Source organism: Periplaneta americana, chromosome 15, assembly GCF_040183065.1.
Source record: "Periplaneta americana isolate PAMFEO1 chromosome 15, P.americana_PAMFEO1_priV1, whole genome shotgun sequence".
Classification (NCBI taxonomy): domain Eukaryota; kingdom Metazoa; phylum Arthropoda; class Insecta; order Blattodea; family Blattidae; genus Periplaneta; species Periplaneta americana.
Genome location: NC_091131.1, coordinates 181494168 through 181513665, shown reverse-complemented (window position 1 = coordinate 181513665; position 19498 = coordinate 181494168). Strand labels below are relative to the sequence as shown.

At 38.9% G+C, this 19498-nt stretch overlaps 1 long non-coding RNA gene across 1 annotated transcript in view; it reads right to left on the bottom strand.

The window, feature by feature from the left end:
- Positions 1-14528, bottom strand: part of LOC138715701 (uncharacterized) — a 48190-nt gene extending 33662 nt beyond the window's left edge. The window contains exons 1-2 of the long non-coding RNA XR_011336555.1: positions 14483-14528; positions 6080-6124 (exon numbers count right to left, since the gene is read on the bottom strand). This is a non-coding gene — a long non-coding RNA (uncharacterized lncRNA). The remainder of the gene's footprint in view (positions 1-6079; positions 6125-14482) is intronic.
- Positions 14529-19498: the final 4970 nt, after the last annotated feature.

The window sequence follows — 19498 nt, the reverse complement described above, 5'->3', positions numbered from 1 at the left end:
TTTGTCTGGCCCTGATAGAGGGAACAGTGTGCTCGAACTTTACAAGTCATGAAAGTATTAAAGCTATCCTAAGTGTACGCCGTACCTTATGCAGAATGATGTTAACTATTACTGCATAAAATGAACGCTCTTCTCCTTTCTTCATTGTCAGTGTATTATAAATTCACGGATTCAGTAGAGGTTGTCATTACTTGCGCTGATAACCACCGAGAAAACTCTGCTCGGAAACAATTCCGGCCCTCTTTTCATGTTGATTTGACAAGTTTGTAGTGAAAAATCGGATGAGCGAACTGAAGTATAAACGATAAGGCAAGGTTTATGAGACAGTATACACCCATTCTGCTATTGATGATGATGATGAAAATAATAATAATAATAATAATAATAATAATAATAATAATAATAATAATAATAATAATAAATATCACAGTTGCTTTACTCCTTTCACAAGTCACTCTATGCCGCTGCTGGTACCCCTATTAAAGACTCCAAGCATATGATGAATATATTCGCAGCTCATGATTATAGTAATATCTCGCAACATAAAGGAGAAAGTACCACAGGAACAATGGTTAATTGCAATTGCAACAATAATGAAGTGATGTGCAATCAGGACAGTCATCTATCAATTTTGGAGACTTTCAAAAAGCTAAAAATTATGAAAACGCTGTTGATGAGTTATTACCAATCACATTGCTCTCGCTCAGTAAGAATGCTTCAAGTTATTTCTTTACAAATAGTAACACTATTTCATTTTATTATTGTTTGATGAGTACAAAATTGTAATCATTTTAGTACCATGTGCAATAGCCTCCTGGATCCTGGAGTATAGTATACTACACTAAATATATACTTTTAGTTTCAATATAAGAATTTTTTTACCCTTATAGTCATTTACCAAGCAAGATTAATATCGTTCTACTTCACTATAAAAATGACTTAGACATCAATGAATGATGGACAAAGTAAGATACAACATGAAGATGAATACAACTGCCGTAAAAAGAACATCACAAATAAAAATAAAGCTACGTATATAATTGGTGTCTAAGTTACTTTCAGCGAAGTGACATTATATTTATTTTGTTTGGTAAGGAGATTGTACCAGAGCAATGGAAGGAGTCCATAATCGTACCTATCTTTAAGAAGGGGGACAAGACTAACTGTAGTAACTTTCGAGGAATATCACTTTTGTTAACGTCGTACAAAATTTTGTCCAATATTCTTTTAAGAAGATTAACTCCATATGTAGATGAAATTATTGGGGATCATCAATGTGGTTTTAGGCGTAATAGATCAACTATTGACCAGATATTTTGTATTCGACAGATAATGGAGAAAAAATGGGAGTATAAGGGTACAGTGCATGTTATTCATAGATTTCAAAAAGGCATACGACTCGGTTAAGAGAGAAGTTTTATATGATATTCTTATTGAATTTGGTATTCCCAAGAAACTAGTTCGATCAATTAAAATGTGTCTCAGTGAAACTTACAGCAGAGTTCGTATAGGTCAGTTTCTGTCAGATGCGTTTCCAATTCACTGCGGGCTAAAGCAAGGAGATGCAGTATCATCTTTACTTTTTAACTTTGCTCTAGAGTATGCCATTAGGAAAGTCCAGGATAACAGAGAGGGCTTGGAATTGAACGGGTTACATCAGCTAGAGCTGAGACGAGATGTTATGGCACCAACATGCGCGAAGTTTTAAATTGCCGGCCAGCAGGGTAGAGGAGTGGGGGTTGTTAGGGTTACGGTTCTCAAGCTCAGAGCGGCAGGCATATCCGTTTCATCTCTTTCTAAAAACATTCGTCTTACCTTAGTATCACCACTTTCCTACTCAAGAGTCCGAAGGTACCTAATGGAATTACGCCCGCTATTCCATCTTTATATTCTTATTCTCCGTCCGAATCAGACGACTGATCTGTGCTGGAATCAGATGTCCCTAAGTTTATGGAAATGTTCTAAAAATACTGTCCATCACGTGCTCAATTTCAATGTAATTTTCTCTACTTTCTTCACATAATCATACACTGATATCCATTCTTGGACGAAGCGATTGCAGAGTCGGCCTCTGCTTATGCGTAGCGTAGAAATTATAGATGAGTCTTCTTATGACTTCCTCATCAAAACTGTCTACAGCTGCAACAATCTTCTTCTTCGGCTGTGATTTTTCCGGGCTGGAGAAAGATCTGCTGTTCCTGCCTCAATATTTTCCCCTTCTTTCCTGATTCTTGCCAAGGTTCTCTTTGAAATACCAGTGGCAGCCAGTACTCTTGCACACACGCTTTTCAATGGAATTGGTATTCCGTTTACAGCCTCTTCTGACATGAATTTCCATACATTGTATGCTATTTGATGTCCTTGACTATGAACTACTCTATGATTTCACACCTTAGACAATGCCATAATGAGGGCGGTCATAAGGAGAATGTTTTCAGTATTAGCAATAGCGGTAGTAGCAGAACGATCTGAACACTCGGAATGCTAGTAACCAACTAACCCAACACCCCTCCAGTTTACTGTGAGGGCGAGTCCAAGCAAACGATTTAAAATGCATCTCTCGCGCCGGTGCCATAACTTCTCGTCCGGGCTCTACTTGTCTATGCGGATGACGTGAATATGTTAGGAGAAAATCCACAAACAATTAGGGAAAACACGGGAATTTTACTGGAAGCAAGTAAAGAGATACGTTTGGAAGTAAATCCCGAAAAGACAAAGTATATGATTATGTCTCGTGACCAGAATATTGTACGAAATGGAAATATAAAAATTGGAAATTTATCTTTTGAAGAGGTGGAGAAGTTCAAATATCTTGGAGCAACAGTAACAAATATAAATTATATTCGGGAGGAAATTAAACACAGAATAAATATGGGAAATGCGTGTTATTATTCGGTTGAGACGCTTTTATCATCCAGTCTGCTGTCAAAAAATCTGAAAGTTAGAATTTATAAAACAGTTATATTACCGGTTGTTCTTTATGGTTGTGAAACTTGGACTCTCACTTTGAGAGAGGAACATAGGTTAAGGGTGTTTGAGAATAAGGTGCTTAGGAAAATATTTGGGGCTAAGAGAGATGAAGTTACAGGAGAATGGAGAAAGTTACACAACACAGAACTGCACGCATTGTATTCTTCACCTGACATAATTAGGAACATTAAATCCAGACGTTTGAGATGGCCAGGGCATGTAGCACGTATGGGCGAATCCAGAAATGCATATAGAGTATTAGTTGGGAGGCCGGAGGGAAAAAGACCTTTGGGAAGGCCGAGACGTAGATGGGAGGATAATATTAAAATGGATTTGAGGGAGGTGGGATATGATGATAGAGACTGGATTAATCTTGCTCAGGATAGGGACCAATGGCGGGCTTATGTGAGGGCGGCAATGAACCTCCGGGTTCCTTAAAAGCCAGTAAGTAAGTAAGAAAGTAAGTAAGTAAGTGACTATAAGGGTAAAAAAATATGATAAAAGATGTATGTGCAGAGACCCGAAGCATAATATGAACAGGGTGAACATATTTGGTATTGGGTATTTTCTTGGATCTACGGAAACTTTTGACACTATCAATCATAATTTACTTTTGGACAAACTACATACTATTGGAGTTAGAGGTATAGTTTTTAAATTATTTCAATCATATTTTAGTAACAGAAGGCAAATGACCGAAATTGAAGATCAATTTAGTGAATACAAATATATTGATATAGGTGTACCGCAAGGAACAAATTTGGGACACATTTTATTTCTAATATATGTTAACGATCTGCTAAATATATATTTAGAAAAATTTAATGGATCTATATATTCATATGGGGATGATACAGTAGTTATTTTCAGTGGTTTTTCTTGGCAAGAAGCATATAGAAATGCTAATATAGGTGCTAATATTGTTAAAAAAATGGCTTAATTCCAACTTCCTTTCTTTAATTACGTTTTCGTTAACAGCTGCCAGTGTTCAACATTTAAAATTTAGCTATGAATAATTTTATTTTCCTATAAACTTCATTATTTTCTTCATTTATCTGTTTATGTGAACTCTCATATTGATCTTCAACTTCTCACTCTCCTTTTTTCACCTATGACGAAGATAAAACCATTCACCGAATTCATTTACAATTAAGCAATGTAAACATAATCCTCTCTACGTTTCTCCTATACAACCCACCATTGTTTCTGCCCTCTAGCTGCAAAGCTATTTGCTAAAGCCTTACAGTGCGCGCCTCGCACAAATTAGGCCGGACGAATCTGTACGAGGCGACGCAGCGAGACCTCATTGCGACGCTGCGCATACCGCGCATCTTGCAGCTGTAGAAACCACTCACTATCTCTAGTGTAGTCCAGATTTGTGCGAGGCGGGCCTCGCACCTCGCGTGCGTCGGTTCAGAAAAACCAACCCCGGCGCTGCGTACCATTTTCGCAATGAGCTGAGAAGCTTGTGGTTTCTCACGCTGCGAGTTCGCGTGAATCAGTTGCTGAGCGCTTGTTATGTCCAATGAAATTCGCCGTCTTGCCACTTTTGAAAGAATAAGCCAAAATTATCCTGCATTGTTAGTGGAGAAGACAGTGATATCTTCATCAGACTATTTGTCAACGCTATATGTATTTAATTCTAATATTTTTCTTGTGACGAAATTGGATATAGATAAACTGGAGAACGAAGAGAAAGAAGAAAATTTGAAGCAAGTTTTCAAGAGAAAGCCACTAAATTAGAATCCACACCTAAAAATTATAATGAGTACTGGACTCATTTAAAAAGCTGTAAACCAGGGATTTCAAAGCGCCTGCACTGCGTGCTCTCAAGAACCTGCAAAACATTTCCTTAAGAGCGATGATTGCACTTTATCTTGCTGAAAAGTGAATCTTGTTGGATTTGTAATGCTTGTAGTATGAGCACGTAATACAGGCGATTTAACATCCCTGCTGTAAACAGATAACAGATTGGTTGGGTCAGGCTGAGAAGAAGCTACCTACTGAAAGATGCACTGGAAGGAATTGTGAACGGGAAAAGAAGTTCGGAGCAGAAGTAATTACCAGATGATACACAATATAAGATATTTGAAACCTATGTGGAGAATAAGAGGAAGGCATAAAATATGGAAGATTGAATAACGCTAGATTTGCAGTGAAGGATCTGCCGTTGGGAAGAACACTGTCAGTGAATTAATACGGGTTCACTGCTACATGCACAGTATTTGCCATCAGTAGACTGTCTTTTTATACTCTACCTAGGCTATCCAATTTCAATTGTTTTCTAGATACGTTAGTATTTTCTTCAGATATCCGTTCTTGTGAACCCTCAGGTTCGTTTTTCATATCTTACGTATTTTATATTCCGCTCTTTGCAATCTAATGTTGATTGGTCAAGTAGAACAGGTATTTGTAACGACTCCGACGAGTAGGCTACCCTTCTCACCTCCTCTTTTTCTCACCTGAATAGGGAGATACAACCAATCATCGAAAAGTTGTGAATTCCTTTAAATTTAAGGAGTGAAAAGCCGTGAATTTACAACTTTTCTTTACCAGCCACCATTGTTTCTTCCCTCTAGATCCAAAGCCATTTGCTGAAGCCTCGCACAAATCCGGCCGCGCAATTCGGTCCGAGACGACGCCGCGAGGCCTCTCTGCCAACCTGTGCAGATCGCAGCCATAGAAACCACTCACTGTCCCTCATGTAGTCCGGATTTGTGCGAGGCGGGCTTCGCATCTCGCACGTCGCATGCGTCGGTTCAGAAAAACCAAGGCTTTAAGCGAACGACAATGTTTAGCAACTTTCCATTCTCGTATCCACAACTGTAAGGCTCATGAGGAAGCCAATAAATTTGAACATATTTTACAGTAATGCTTTTTCCGTCTGAAACAAAGACTGTAGTATCAATATTATAAATATTCAACATTCACTACTTCAAGACTTCCGATTTGCCCTACGACACCCGGTACAATTAAAAACTGATATCAGCATCTCTGTTCTGAAGCTAAATCTATTTTCTATTTTTTTTTTCAATGAATAATTTGCATATGGAAATACAGTGATACAACTATTAAAGATTTATATATTGTAAATTAAGGAGTTACTTACGATCGCGTCGATGACAGCAGCTAGAAGCTGCGTTTCAAGGATCTTCTGTAAAAAGAAAAAAAATCGGTAATAATTATGCAGAAATCATAATATATCTGTAGATCAGTAGCAGTTACTGATTTAAAACCAATCGTAATAAAAACAAAGAAAATAATCTACAGCTATTTTCAACAATGACACTGTCTCTACTGGACTAACTCTAACAATCCACTGATTTCATTAATCTTTATAGAGTAGGCCTGCACTGAGCTCTACTGCCATGGTTAGTATAATCGACCGATATTTACTATAATTATTGAATGCTAATACATTCGATATCATTCTGTCCAATTTCATTGGCCAAAATGGTAACCCATCACTGAAGTGGTGCATATCTGACTGGAATTATATTAATAATTTCAAATCTCCACCATGTTCAAGGGAGAAAAATCCTGATAAAGACAATCTTGATATTATAATTAGCCTGTACACTTGTATAGGCTATAGGGGGAGAAGATGTCACTCCAATCACCTGGAAAAAGTGCTCGGCATGCCAAAATCAATTAAAGTGAGCTAATCTCGTTATAATTATAGCAGTGACGTCAATCGGCACGCATATAAGCCGCGGCCATATTTACTCCTTGCTCGGCACAGAAGCGTAAGCAGCAATGCTGGAAGGAAGGTAACTAAAGGCGATTTCATACATGTTGTTGTGGTTTATTGAATACCGGAGACAAGGATTAATAAACGTTATTGTCATTAGTGAAATGACTCATTAGAGATAGCACTTTATTATTTAATATGTTATTTCAATAAGAATAACATCAGCAATTTTCTACTGCAATTCTCATACCAACATTTCGACTGCCACGTTAACAGATTGTTGTAGTGCATTTGCTATAACAGACAACTTTCTTAACAATAAATATCTTCTAGTCCTAAAATACAATGATAAGACTTTTTCAAATATATTATAACAAGTTTGGAACGTAAGAGTTGAAGTGTTAATGAATAAAGACTTCAAATCCTTTAGTGTCAACTCTTTTTCTACCAACGTTTCACATTTTCCTGCATTTAGAATTATACCAAACACGAATTTACAAGGGTATACAAGTGACATTTCCTTGTACGACTTGAGAGTCACTAATGTGCTAATAAAATTTATAGATTAATCCCTGTTATCAGTTATTAGAGATGGAAAACAGTTTTCACAAATAGCTTACTACGTAACTTACTTTGTTTTATTTTGATCCCAACAAACAGTAAAGAGCTTGTTGTTCACTCAAGTCAATATTTCTATCTTCAGTTAAATTACAATCTAGCCTCAATTTCCTTTTGCTCACATTCATCTTCACTAGACCTTTCTGTTTCGGGTTTACTTACATCTGTACCTAGAAACTCAACTAATTGTTCAGAATCGCAAACTGCGTAATTTCCATGCTTCGTTTTTTGAGAACAACGGAGAAATCGTAATGCAGTTTTGAATTCTGTTACGTCCGGGATTGGATTTATGGAACGCACAGTAGAAAATAAATTTTCTAACGTATCCTGCGTGCATCTATCTACCATAAGATATTTGAAGTTCGCTTCATTGAGACATCTTTCTTGAAAATCAAGAACTGTTTTTTTTACCAATATTATACCAGTTTGGAATGGTTTCCAACGTCCGCTTTTGTCTATCTTTATGTTTTCAATTACAAAAATTATGTCATTACTTACTTACTGGCTTTTAAGGAACCCGGAGGTTCACTGCCGCCCTCACATAAGCGCGCCATAGGTCCCTATCCTGAGCAAGATTAATCCATTTTCTATCATCATATTCCACCTCCCTCAAATCCATTTTAATATTACTTTCCCATCTACGTCTCGGCCTTCCCAAAGGTCTTTTTCCCTCCGGCTTCCCAACTAACACTCTATATGCATTTCTGGATTCACCCATACGTGCTACATGCCCTGCCCATCTCAAACATCTAATTTAATGTTCCTAATTATGTCAGGTGAAGAATACAATGCGTGCAGTTCTGTGTTGTGTAACTTTCTCTATTCTCCTGTAATTTCATCCCTCTTAGCCCCAAATATTTTCCTAATTACCTTATTCTCAAATACCTTTAATCTCTCTAAAGTGAGAGTCCAAGTTTCACAACCATACAGAACAACCGGTAATATAACTGTTATAAATTCTAACTTTCAGATTTTTTTTATTGTAGACTAGATGACAAAATCTTCTCAGCCGAATAATAACAGACATTTCCCATATTTATTCTGCGTTTAATTTCCTCCCAAGTGTCATTTATATTTGTTACTGATGCTGCAAGATATATGAATTTTTCCACCTCTTCAAAGGATAAATTTCCAATTTTTATATTTCCATTTCGTATAATATTCTGGTCATGAGACAATCATATACTTTATCTTTTCGGGATTTACTTCCAAACCTATTGCTTTACTTGCTTTCAGTAAAATTCCCGCGTTTTCCCTAATAGCTTGTGGATTTTCTCCTAACATATTCACGTCATCCGCATAGACAAGCAGCTGATATAACCCGTTTAATTACAAACCCTCTCTGTTATCCTGGACTTTCCTAATGGAATATTGTAGAGCGAAGTTAAAAAGTAAAGGTGATGTGCATCTCCTTGCTCTAGCCCGCAGTGAAAATATTATGTCGTTGAGAAAATTAATCATAGACGTATATTCCTCCTCTTGTTTCTGACCAAATGCTAATTTTGTATAACGCCAATTGATTACACATTGACCGCACAACAACACGGCATTCTTCAAAATAAGAATGGAATAGCACACTAGAAACCTGTGTTCCTACGCACGTCTTGCATTATACTAAGTCTCCGGAAGGGTAAATATGGCCGCCGCGTCGTCATTTGCCGGATCAAAAGAATGCGGTACTCTCCAGTATACATTGTTCTGCGCAACAGAGGTCGGCGTGGTGTAAATAAGGGGCTATAATGTGGTTATGGGGGCAAAGGCTAATTGGAATTCCCGGTCTCTGATCGGGTCAAAAACTCTGATATAACTGATATTTAACCCTTGAGGTGAATTTCGGTGAAGTCCGGAGGGCCTAATTAGTCAAATCCACTCTCCTTACCTCCACGCTGGGGCCCCTGGGATCTTTTAAGATGCGAAAGAGAGAGTGGTGTGCGGAAAGCAACGGGAAGCTACCGCATTTATCTTTCCCAAGAAATACTGCAAACATTGCATGATGAGTCTTTCCGGACCTCAACTCTCCCAATTAGAGGGGGATGCTGTGGAAGGACAACAACCCAACAGAGATAGAAAGGGTTGGAACATGGACTGTAAGGACTCTTGTGCAAGCAGTTAAGTTGGAAAACTTGAAGGAAGAAATGAGAAGAAACAAAGTAGATGTGATGGGAATACCAGAAGTGAGGTGGGAAAATAGTGGTGAGTTGGTGAGTGATGAATTTAGGTTGTTTTATTCAAACGGTGAGTGCAAAGGAAGTCATGGTCTTGGTGTATTACTGGGACCTCGTGTAAAAAATAAAGTGATATCATTGCGTTATGTAGATGACCGGATGATAATGGTGAGACTACAAGGGAAGAAATGGATTTACTGCTAGTTAAAGTTTACATGCCACGTAGTGGATTAGCAGACGAGGAAGTGGAAGAACGCTATGACAAGATAGAAGGGATAGTTGAGAAGGAGAAGGGAGCATGCGTAATCCTAATGGGCGACTGGAACGCAGTAATAGGAGGGGGACAAGATGGAAGAACTGTTGGAAAATATGGATTGGGAAAAAGAAATGATAAAGGAGAATATCTGGTGAATTTCTGTAAAAGAAATGCAACGATTGTTGGAAATATATTAATCCAATAACGTAAACGAAGAAATTACACAGGGACATGCTCAAGGGACGAAAGCAGATATCAAACAGACTATATATTGATACAGGAAATATTCCAAATTTGCTTAAAAATGCGAAGACTTTACCAGGCGCGGATATTAACTCGATCATGTCCTGCTAATAGGCGAAGTAGATATTCGTTTGAAGAAGGTAAGAGGAAGACAAGTGACGAAGAAATTCAACATGCAACACCGGAGAACGAAGAGGACAGAAGAAAATTTGAAGCAGATTTTCAAGAGAAAACTACTACATTAGAATCCACACCTGAGAATAGTAATGAGTACTGGACTCATCTAAAAGCTGCATATAGACAACAGCAGAAGAAACTATAGCATACGCAGAAAGTGTGAGAATTAAGAAATCTTGGGAAAATGTGGAAGAAGATGGAGGAAAGGGAGAAATGGAAAAACATCTACACAAAAGAAGATAGAAGAAACTACAGGAAGCTTAACAACGAATAAGAAGAGAAACTGATAAAGCAAAGGAAAACTGGATGAAAGATAAATGTGAAGAAATAAAGGATATGTAGAGAAAAGGAAGATATGATTCAATGTAACGCCAAGTAAAAGTTTGGATTTCACAAACAAGAACAGGAATTCCATGTGGTTGATAGAGGACGACATCGGAAATTAAATAACAGACAAACCAGGAATACTAAACAGATGGACGAAATATGTAGAAGAGTTATATGAGACAGGGAATGGTCCATATGACTTAGCTATAGAGGACGAAGAAGCCGTATCATATGACGAAAAAGGATTTCTTATTTTAAGGGAAGAGCTAAACTAGCGCTAAAGAAAATTAAGGATGGAAAAGTAACAGGAGATGATGGAATCCACCTTGAATTAGTGAAATGCTTGGGTGAAGATAAAAAGGAAACGCTATTATTATGCAACGAAATGTATGAAAACGGTCAATGATCTGAAGATTTTATGGAGACAATGTTGCTTCCAATCCAGAAGAAAAATAATTCCAAGAAATGTAATGAGTTCAGGACTATTAGCCTGATATCGCAATCGGCGAAGATTCTGATAAGAATACTGAATCGACGTTTATATTCTAAGATGGAATAACAGTTGGAAGAAGAGCAGTTTGGCTTCAGGAAGGGAAAAATACGAGAGATGCAATTGGAACAATCGGCGAAAGATACCTGGAGAAGAATAAAGAAGTGTACATAGCATTTGTGGACTTAGAAAAGGCTTTTGACAGAGTGGATTGGAATAAGCTGTTCGGAATCCTAAAGAAAGTTGGTGTGGATTGAAAGAGAGAAGACTGTTCAGTAATATTTATATGAAACGAGTGAAAGTCAGAATGGGAGAAGAAATGTCAGAAGGAAGTGAAATTTGGTGAGGAGTACGTCAAGGATGTCCGTTATCTCCTACCCTGTTCAATATCTAGTTGGAGGATTTAGTAAAGAACTGTTTTCAAAACATGGGAGGAGTGATAGTAAGAGGAAGTAGAATAACGTGCATAAGATTTACTGATGATACGGCGTTATTAGCAGAAGAGGAAATGATACTAAAGAATGTGCTACTGGAGCTAAATGACAGCTGTGAGCAGTATGGGATGAAGATAAATGCAAATAAGACGAAGTGCACGGCCATAGGAAGAAAAATACAGAAGATAAAGTTACGAATTCTAAATGAGGCAGTGGAGCAAGTGCACAGCTTCAAATACTTGGGGTGTACTATAAGCAGTAACATGAGCTGCTGCCAGGAAGTCTAAAGGGGGATAGCAATGGCCAAGGAAGCTTTTAATAGAAAAAGGAGCATCTTCTGCAAAAAGAACTAAGGAAGAGACTAGTGAAGTGCATTGTATGGAGTGGCACTGTATGGGGCAGAAACATGGACATTAAGACGAAGTGAATAGAAGCGAATAGATGCATTTGAAATCTGGATAAGGAGAAGAATGGGACGTGTGTAGTGGACAGACAGAGTAAGAAATGAACCTGTGTTGGAAAGAGTGGATGAAGAAAGAATTATGCTGAAACTGATCAGGAAGAGAAAATGAATTGGTTGGGTCACTGGCTGAGAAGAAACTCCCTACTGAATGGGCTCTGGAAGGAATGGTGAACGGGCGAAGAAGATATCAGATGATAGACGGCATTAAGATATATGGATCATATGAGGAAACAAAGAGGATAACAGAAAATAGGAGAGACTGGAGAAAGCTGGGTTTGCAGTGAAAGACCTGCCCTTGGGCAGAACACTAAATGAATGAATGAATGAATGAATGAATGAATGAATGAATGTAGCAACTTACTTCATTCCTTTTTCATACAAAGCAAAATTAACACAAGCTGTCAGACAATGTGAACAATAAGTTGCAAAACTTTTGTATTATGAAATGTGTCTGAAATATCTTGAGCAATTTGAATCTGACAACGTACAGCAAAAGTAAGAATTTTGGAAATAAAATCGTTTAACTATCTTAGCATTCACGTTGTGTAAGGACTGGTGTACAGATAAAAAAAAAAAAAACATAATGATGAAAAATATATTTGCAAGGAGAACGGGATTTGGAAAAAAAAAAAAAACTGTGAAAATGGACAAATATTTAATAGACAAGAATAATTGTAAACGAGATAATGATGATGAAAATAAGCATTATTAAAGATTGAAGAGATATCTTATAATGTTAAAAAACTGACAAATTTGACGAAATTGCAACGTATCTGAAATGTACCAGAAGATATATAATTACTTGTTGGAGGTGTATAGTTGCTTTGCAATATTTGGTGCAAGAAGTAGGCTATTGTCTTTCTTCCAGCGTTTATTTTTATATTTAAGGACAGGAAGCCCTAGAGAAATTTTATTAATACCGCTGTCACTTGCCATTTCATCAAACATTAAATTATCGATAATGCATGCTCGAACAATAAATTGTAACTAAAGAGAATATGTGTTCCTATGAATGATTACACTGGGTAACAACGAAAATGTTTCTCTCGATATTTTAATTGTTTCTGGTTCAGTTTTTTGCGCTGATTTCAAATCTATAATTACGTTTTCTGAAATGATAACTGTTCCAGAAATACAACGGTATTCTTAATTATGTTTGTTCTGCGTTAAAGCATGACTTCCAAAGGTGATTGCAGGAATTCAGCGGATTCTTTCTGTTACGTTTGTGGATATTACATCAGTACAAGGCAGAAGAAGCATGACATCAGACCTGGCACCAAATATTATACAGCTTACTTTGAAGTACCAATACGAGGCCAAGACAATTCATGGGCACCACATGTGTGCTGTGATTCCTGGAAGGATGACTACGAGGATTTCGGAAATGTATGCATTTCGCTGTTTCCAGAATTTGGAGGGAACCAACCAACCATATGATGATGATAGGTTTTTTTACTGGGACTCCAAGGTGGATTCACTAAGTATCCATGCTTCCTCTGTTTATGGGACAATCGAGCAACAATGAAACACTATATCCAATGAGAGTGGCCTTTACGTAACAAACTTGTTCCAGGACAACTGAATGTCCTACATGAATCTCTTATTGTGAGGGAAACGATTTTGCTACATCCTTTCCACATTAAATTAGGAATGGGGAAGGTCTGGACTAGTAGCCATATGCTTTGCGATATATTCGCTCCATTTTTCCACATTTAACTGATGCAAAAGTAATTGCTGGAGTGTTTCCTGGATCTCACATTAGACTGATGCTGGAGGCCATAGAGTTGGAACAAAAATGACACCACTCAATCAAGTACCTGGCAAGCATTTCGTGATGTGCACGGCTTCCTAGGCAATAAGAAGAGTGCAAATTACCGAGAGCAGACTGAGAACTTGCTACATACATATCATAACTTAGGTGCAGAATGTCAACAAAGCTGCATTACCTGCACTCCCATTTGGACTTCTTTATGCAGAATCTAGGCGATGTGTCTGAAGAACATGGAAGACGATTCCACCAAGACATGCAAAGTATGGAATTGCGATATCAAGGAAAACGGGATACAGCCATGATGGGAGACTACGTGTGAGGTTTGGTAGGGATAGTAATCAGCAACACAAAAGGAAAGCACGATCACATCTGCATTTCTAATATACTTAATTCAAGACTGTTATTGTATAAATATGTATTGTCCATCGTAAAGATTGTACTATATAGTCATTATTCTTTCTGATAAGCCTAATAAATATGCATATTACTTAAACATATACAGTTAATTTCCCAAAGAACTATTGACGCTACAATGAAAATACTGATATTTCCGAACTCACCGTATGTGATTTATCGATATGAAACCAAAAAAAAAACCAGGAGAAGCAAAAATTTGCTCAAAATTTGTTACCCAGTGTTATGAATTAAGGAAAGTTGATGGAAAGGAGACAATGACTCGCTGTAATCATTGTAAAGATGGAACAAAATGGAATTCTGCAGGTAATCTACAAAGTCCGAAACTGGAATCAATATTCTTGTTCTATAATTAAATCGATTAAAAAAATCCGCGAACACTTTTCCAATGGAGATTATGTTAAGGGAAAGCCTGAATGCAACATATTATACCATTAACTATGTTCACTCATCAGTTACTTACCTCTTCCACTAGAATATGCTCCCAAATTCCGTTGACGAATTTAACCTATAAAAAGAAAATAATCGTCAGAACACATGTCATAAAACACTTGCACATCTCTACAAAATAAACAAACAAGTAAATAATAAACGAGCAGGGAGCAAGCAAATAAAAAAATATTCATACAGGCTACACAGCGGACACAATGTCTGGATCCATTTTTGAGTAAACGTTGAAATTTCTTTATTATTTCAGACTGAACTGCTAGTACGTCGAGTAGGGGAAAGTCCCCTAGACACGGACAGCTCCCAGTAGCGGACAAACATAATTCTTGCTATGCCAGGTGGATAATAGTGTGCCGATTAATTTTCGGCACCCTGTGTTCTCCGTATTCATTTTCCTTTCGGTTGATCTATCGTACCCGGTTTCCATTAGGTTCTCCTTCGTATACTCCATTTCCTCTCTAATTTCTTGTATGGATATGGAAAGCGAGATTATTGGTTGAGTTATGGTTGATTCTTATTGGTTATTTTTCTGTTTTCTTATTGGTGTTCTTTTCAAAAATTTTCCGTTACTTGGTTGGCGGCTTCTGTTGACCACGCGGTGGGAAGATTTGAAGTTCGGAGTAGGCAGTCACGGGGAGAGGCTCGGGTTGGGTGCGAGGACATCGGAGAGAGAGGCGCAGTCTGGGGAGTGACGTAGGAGATGGAAGTCGGTCAAGCGTCTGGGTTACATTGCGGGTTGTCAGCGCAGTTATAGCCGGGTTTGTGCCTATGTTGGATATTTGTCGTCAGCAGTTAATGTTAATATTAGTCTCTAGCTGTGAGTCCTTGGACAGCTAGTGCCTGTGTTGGACACTGAAGGATTTGGTGGTTCGTGAGCAAGACGGCGGGCGACCTATTCATTTCGGGACTTGGTGTCTGTGTTCGATATGGCTGTAAATTATGTCGATTCATCGCCCATGTCACATATTCATATAGTTTCTTTGGAAAAGTTCCCGATGAGCAGGTTATAATGGGACTTCCCTTAACTCTCCGCAGACCGAGTGCATGGTCGAGTACAGAGAAGCTGCCGGCAAGGACAGGCACGATGCAAGCATTGTGTCGGAGGAATGTTTATGTCGCTCAGTGATCACATGAACTAGTGGACGACGAGTGATTGTGGACTGACTGAATGTGCTTTATGGAAAAGCTGGTGTTTAGTTACTTTTCCATTCCCCACGACTACAGGGTGACTGCGGCATGTGGAAACGTGGCACTTGGGATTTGTTATATCTCGGTGTGCTCACATCAGTTTTTCAGTTATTTTCTAGAGATCGCGGGACAAATGAACTTCCCCATGACTTGCTGGTCAGGCTGGGATCAGTGGAGATAGCCGTTCAGTGAGTAACGCCTCAGCCAACTATCGGCGATCACCGAGGATCAGCACTGCAGTGCGAGAGCGTCCTGTGGATGGCGGCGATCGTTTATGGATGAGTCGGCCGTGGGGTCACCAAGCTATTCAGAGCGGGTTGAGATGCTGCAAATTAGCTTTCTGTCTGCGCATACTGATTAGCAGCATCTCGATGCTGCCTATGCTGCCTAGAGACCGGCAAATCACACAAGACTCACGCCCGTACCCGGTTGCCGTCAGGCTTAGGTTCCGGTGACGCTACAAAGCAAGTTAACTTTTAGCCTGAAGCCATTGAGCCCGGGTTTTATAGGTTCAGTCCAGGCGGGACCCAAGAAAGCCTGCCTGTTTGCTCGTATTATAAGGCAGAGTGACTTGCATTCACGGAAGACAGTCTGCGCTGGTTAAGATGAAACAGTACTAGTTTGAAACCTAAGTTCGTTGGCTATTTAGTCACTTCAAAAAATCTTTATCTTATGGTCCAACACGGCAGATATTTCTTGATTAAAGAAACACAGTTTTACGATTTATTGTGCTACAGAATTCATAAAATTATAAGACAATATTATACATTTCATATTCCTGTAAAGTGCATCTGACTCAACAAAATAGTAACATTTCGTAACTTGTGACTAGTTGGGAAGAGGAGAGGAGAGGAGAGGAGAGGAGAGGAGAGGAGAGGAGAGGAGAGGATGTTAGAAGAGGAGAGGAGAGGAGAGGAGTGGATGTTAGAAGAGGAGAGGAGAGGAGAGGAGAGGAGAGGAGAGGAGAGGAGAGAAGAGAAGAGGAGAGGAGAGGAGAGGAGAGGAGAGGAGAGGAGTGGAGAGGAGAGGAGAGGAGAGGAGAGGAGAGGATGTTAGAAGAGGAGAGGAGAGGAGAGGAGTGGATGTTAGAAGAGGAGAGGAGAGGAGAGGAGAGAAGAGAAGAGGAGAGGAGAGGAGAGGAGAGGAGAGGAGAGGAGAGGAGAGGAGAGGAGTGGAGAGGAGAGGAGAGGAGAGGAGAGGAGAGGAGAGGAGAGGAGAGGAGAGGAGAGGATGTTAGAAGAGGAGAGGAGAGGAGTGGATGTTAGAAGAGGAGAGGAGAGGAGAGGAAAGGAGAGAAGAGAAGAGAAGAGAAGAGGAGAGGAGAGGAGAGGAGAGGAGAGGAGAGGAGAGGAGAGGAGAGGAGTGGAGAGGAGAGGAGAGGAGAGGAGAGGAGAGGAGAGGAGAGGAGAGGAGAGGAGAGGAGGAAATATGTTGAAAAGATATTGGTAACAATTATTGTGAATATCAACAACTATTATAGAAAAATATTTCATTTTAACTTTCTCCTATCAACAATTAAAAGCTTTATGAATACCTGTAAACTGTATAAAAGTTTTTCGTTCTTCAGAATACTGATTTGCTATTTAAATTCTGAGGGACAGATTTGTTCTCATTTATGAAGCTGAAAGTTTGAATGGTTTGCATTAAATTTATATTACTACGATGAAAGGGAAAGTGCAAGTAATTTATAATAACTGTTGGCATTTAATGGATATTATGTTGACGAGAAATAGTTTGCTTTGTCTTTATTAACGGTACGTTTCAGAAGACAACAAATTAAGTTTTCAGTAGTTTGTCTATATCTATAGGCTTTTTGTCAGGTTTGAATGACTTGGTTCATATTTATCATGCATCTGAAAACAACAGTCTGCTGCAGGTCGGCGGAATCCAACAGGCCTTTTCGGATCACTCTTAGGACTGTTTGGGAGTCACGTGCAACCACACTGCCTGCCTGCTTGAGAGGGAAGGTTGCAGGCGGGCGAACGATACGAAGCGTAAGCCCGCTCACGGACGTAAACAGTTACGGGCAAGCCTGATCGAGTTCGCCGGCTCTACTGCCTGTAAGTGTCGGTGCATCGCCGGCGGTATGCTATGATGAGCGGACGGCGACCTAGTTGCCACAAGATATGCGTGGTTTTTCCCCCGAGACCTCTCTGCCTGTTCTACGCTTTTGAGTGTTGTCGTTTTATGGTTATGAATGATTGCTATTATATTCTTGCTTGTGTGGGTTGTAGGGGGTTGTGGATGGGTTGAGTGATATTCTGTCTGAGTACACAATTGAGTATGACAGATTTTCATTGCACTCTTGTTGGAGTACTTTGTCTGGTTTTGCGTGATTTGGGGGTTTTCTGTCTGCGCACAGAATTTATATTATTTATATTTATGTACTAGATTTAGTCGTATCTTTAAAAATTGTTATTAAAGCGGCCGTTGATATTTAACCATATTGGTTTATTAACTTACCCACCGTCCAACAACAAGTTTCGTAGTTACGCAAGATCTTTGACGGACACGGACCCGGTGCCCCTCCCTAAAAGGGGCCCCAAAAAGGTCACACGCCACAACAGACGGCAACTATTTATCGTTAAAAAGTAATTGTTGGTTCACTGGATTCGACAGGTTGAGACATCCTCTACAGTAGATTACGTGGATTTTAGTGTGAGGTTATGTTTTCCAACTGCTATGTATTATTTTCTACACTTTATGCTGTCTCGTGAGGCGACCGTAGCGTTTGTGATATGTAGTTACTGGATTGTGTATTAAAAGTGTTTATGTACTATATGGCTTTGATTTGCGAGTGACTATGATTGGAAGCGGGAAATTTCAGGTCAGCGTGCTAGTCATTCTGTTCGGACAGTATCTGTTCTCCCAGTACCGAACAAGAAAATATCATCAAGGATAAGATTTCACAACCTATTTCTTATTTCAAGACCTTTATTCTGACGTGGAAAATAATAAGAGAGGCAGATGTGAAGAGAATAATATGAAATGTGCATTGCGGAAAGTTACGGAACAGGGATCACTATCAGAGAGACAGCTGCGCATGTCCCGTTCCTGAGGAGACATAGTTAAGGAACTAAAATCAGGGAATTCAATTACTACAGTGCAAATCTGGTAAAGAAAATGGAATCGTAAAAAGAACTATCGACTTTAACGTATAGAATGCATAATCTCTTTGAAAGCAATGATAAATGCTCGGTACAGTGGATTGTATGTGCAGATTGGGCGCATTTGGACTGTACTGATTCACATAACATAGATTGTTTTGTATGTTCATTGTGAGTAAACCCAATAATTGTCCCACACAATCATTCTCTTCAAGTAGTATGGCAAAGGATTGTTGTGGCATCAGAAATGTCCACTTTCGATTGAAAACACTTTCATCCTAATGATTCTTTCTTTTTAATTGCTTGTATTTGTTTTAAATTGTGTAACAAATAGTGTTTACTGCATGTCCGACACTGGGATTCATTATTTTTTTGCAGTGCTCTAATATCAAGGTTGTTTAACTTTAATTTGTTCATGTAATTTGTCTTAACTGTAGGCCATTAAATTCATGGAGATTGTGACAGGGAGAGTCAACTGATCATATTTGCAGTACTATTATTGGAATTAGTCACTTAAATTTTCCACAATTGTTGAAAAGGCTTAAGTGTCCGATAGCCTACTGGGAGACCTTTCCCTACTGAAGAACGTGTGGCTATTGTCGTTGCCCGACTGTGCCTTTTAACATTATCTAGAGGTGCAACAGGAGTTTACACGTAAACTACAAAAACCGGAGCCAACACAAGCAAATATCCGACTCCTTGTCAATAAATTAAAAAAACAGGAAACGCTGCCGATG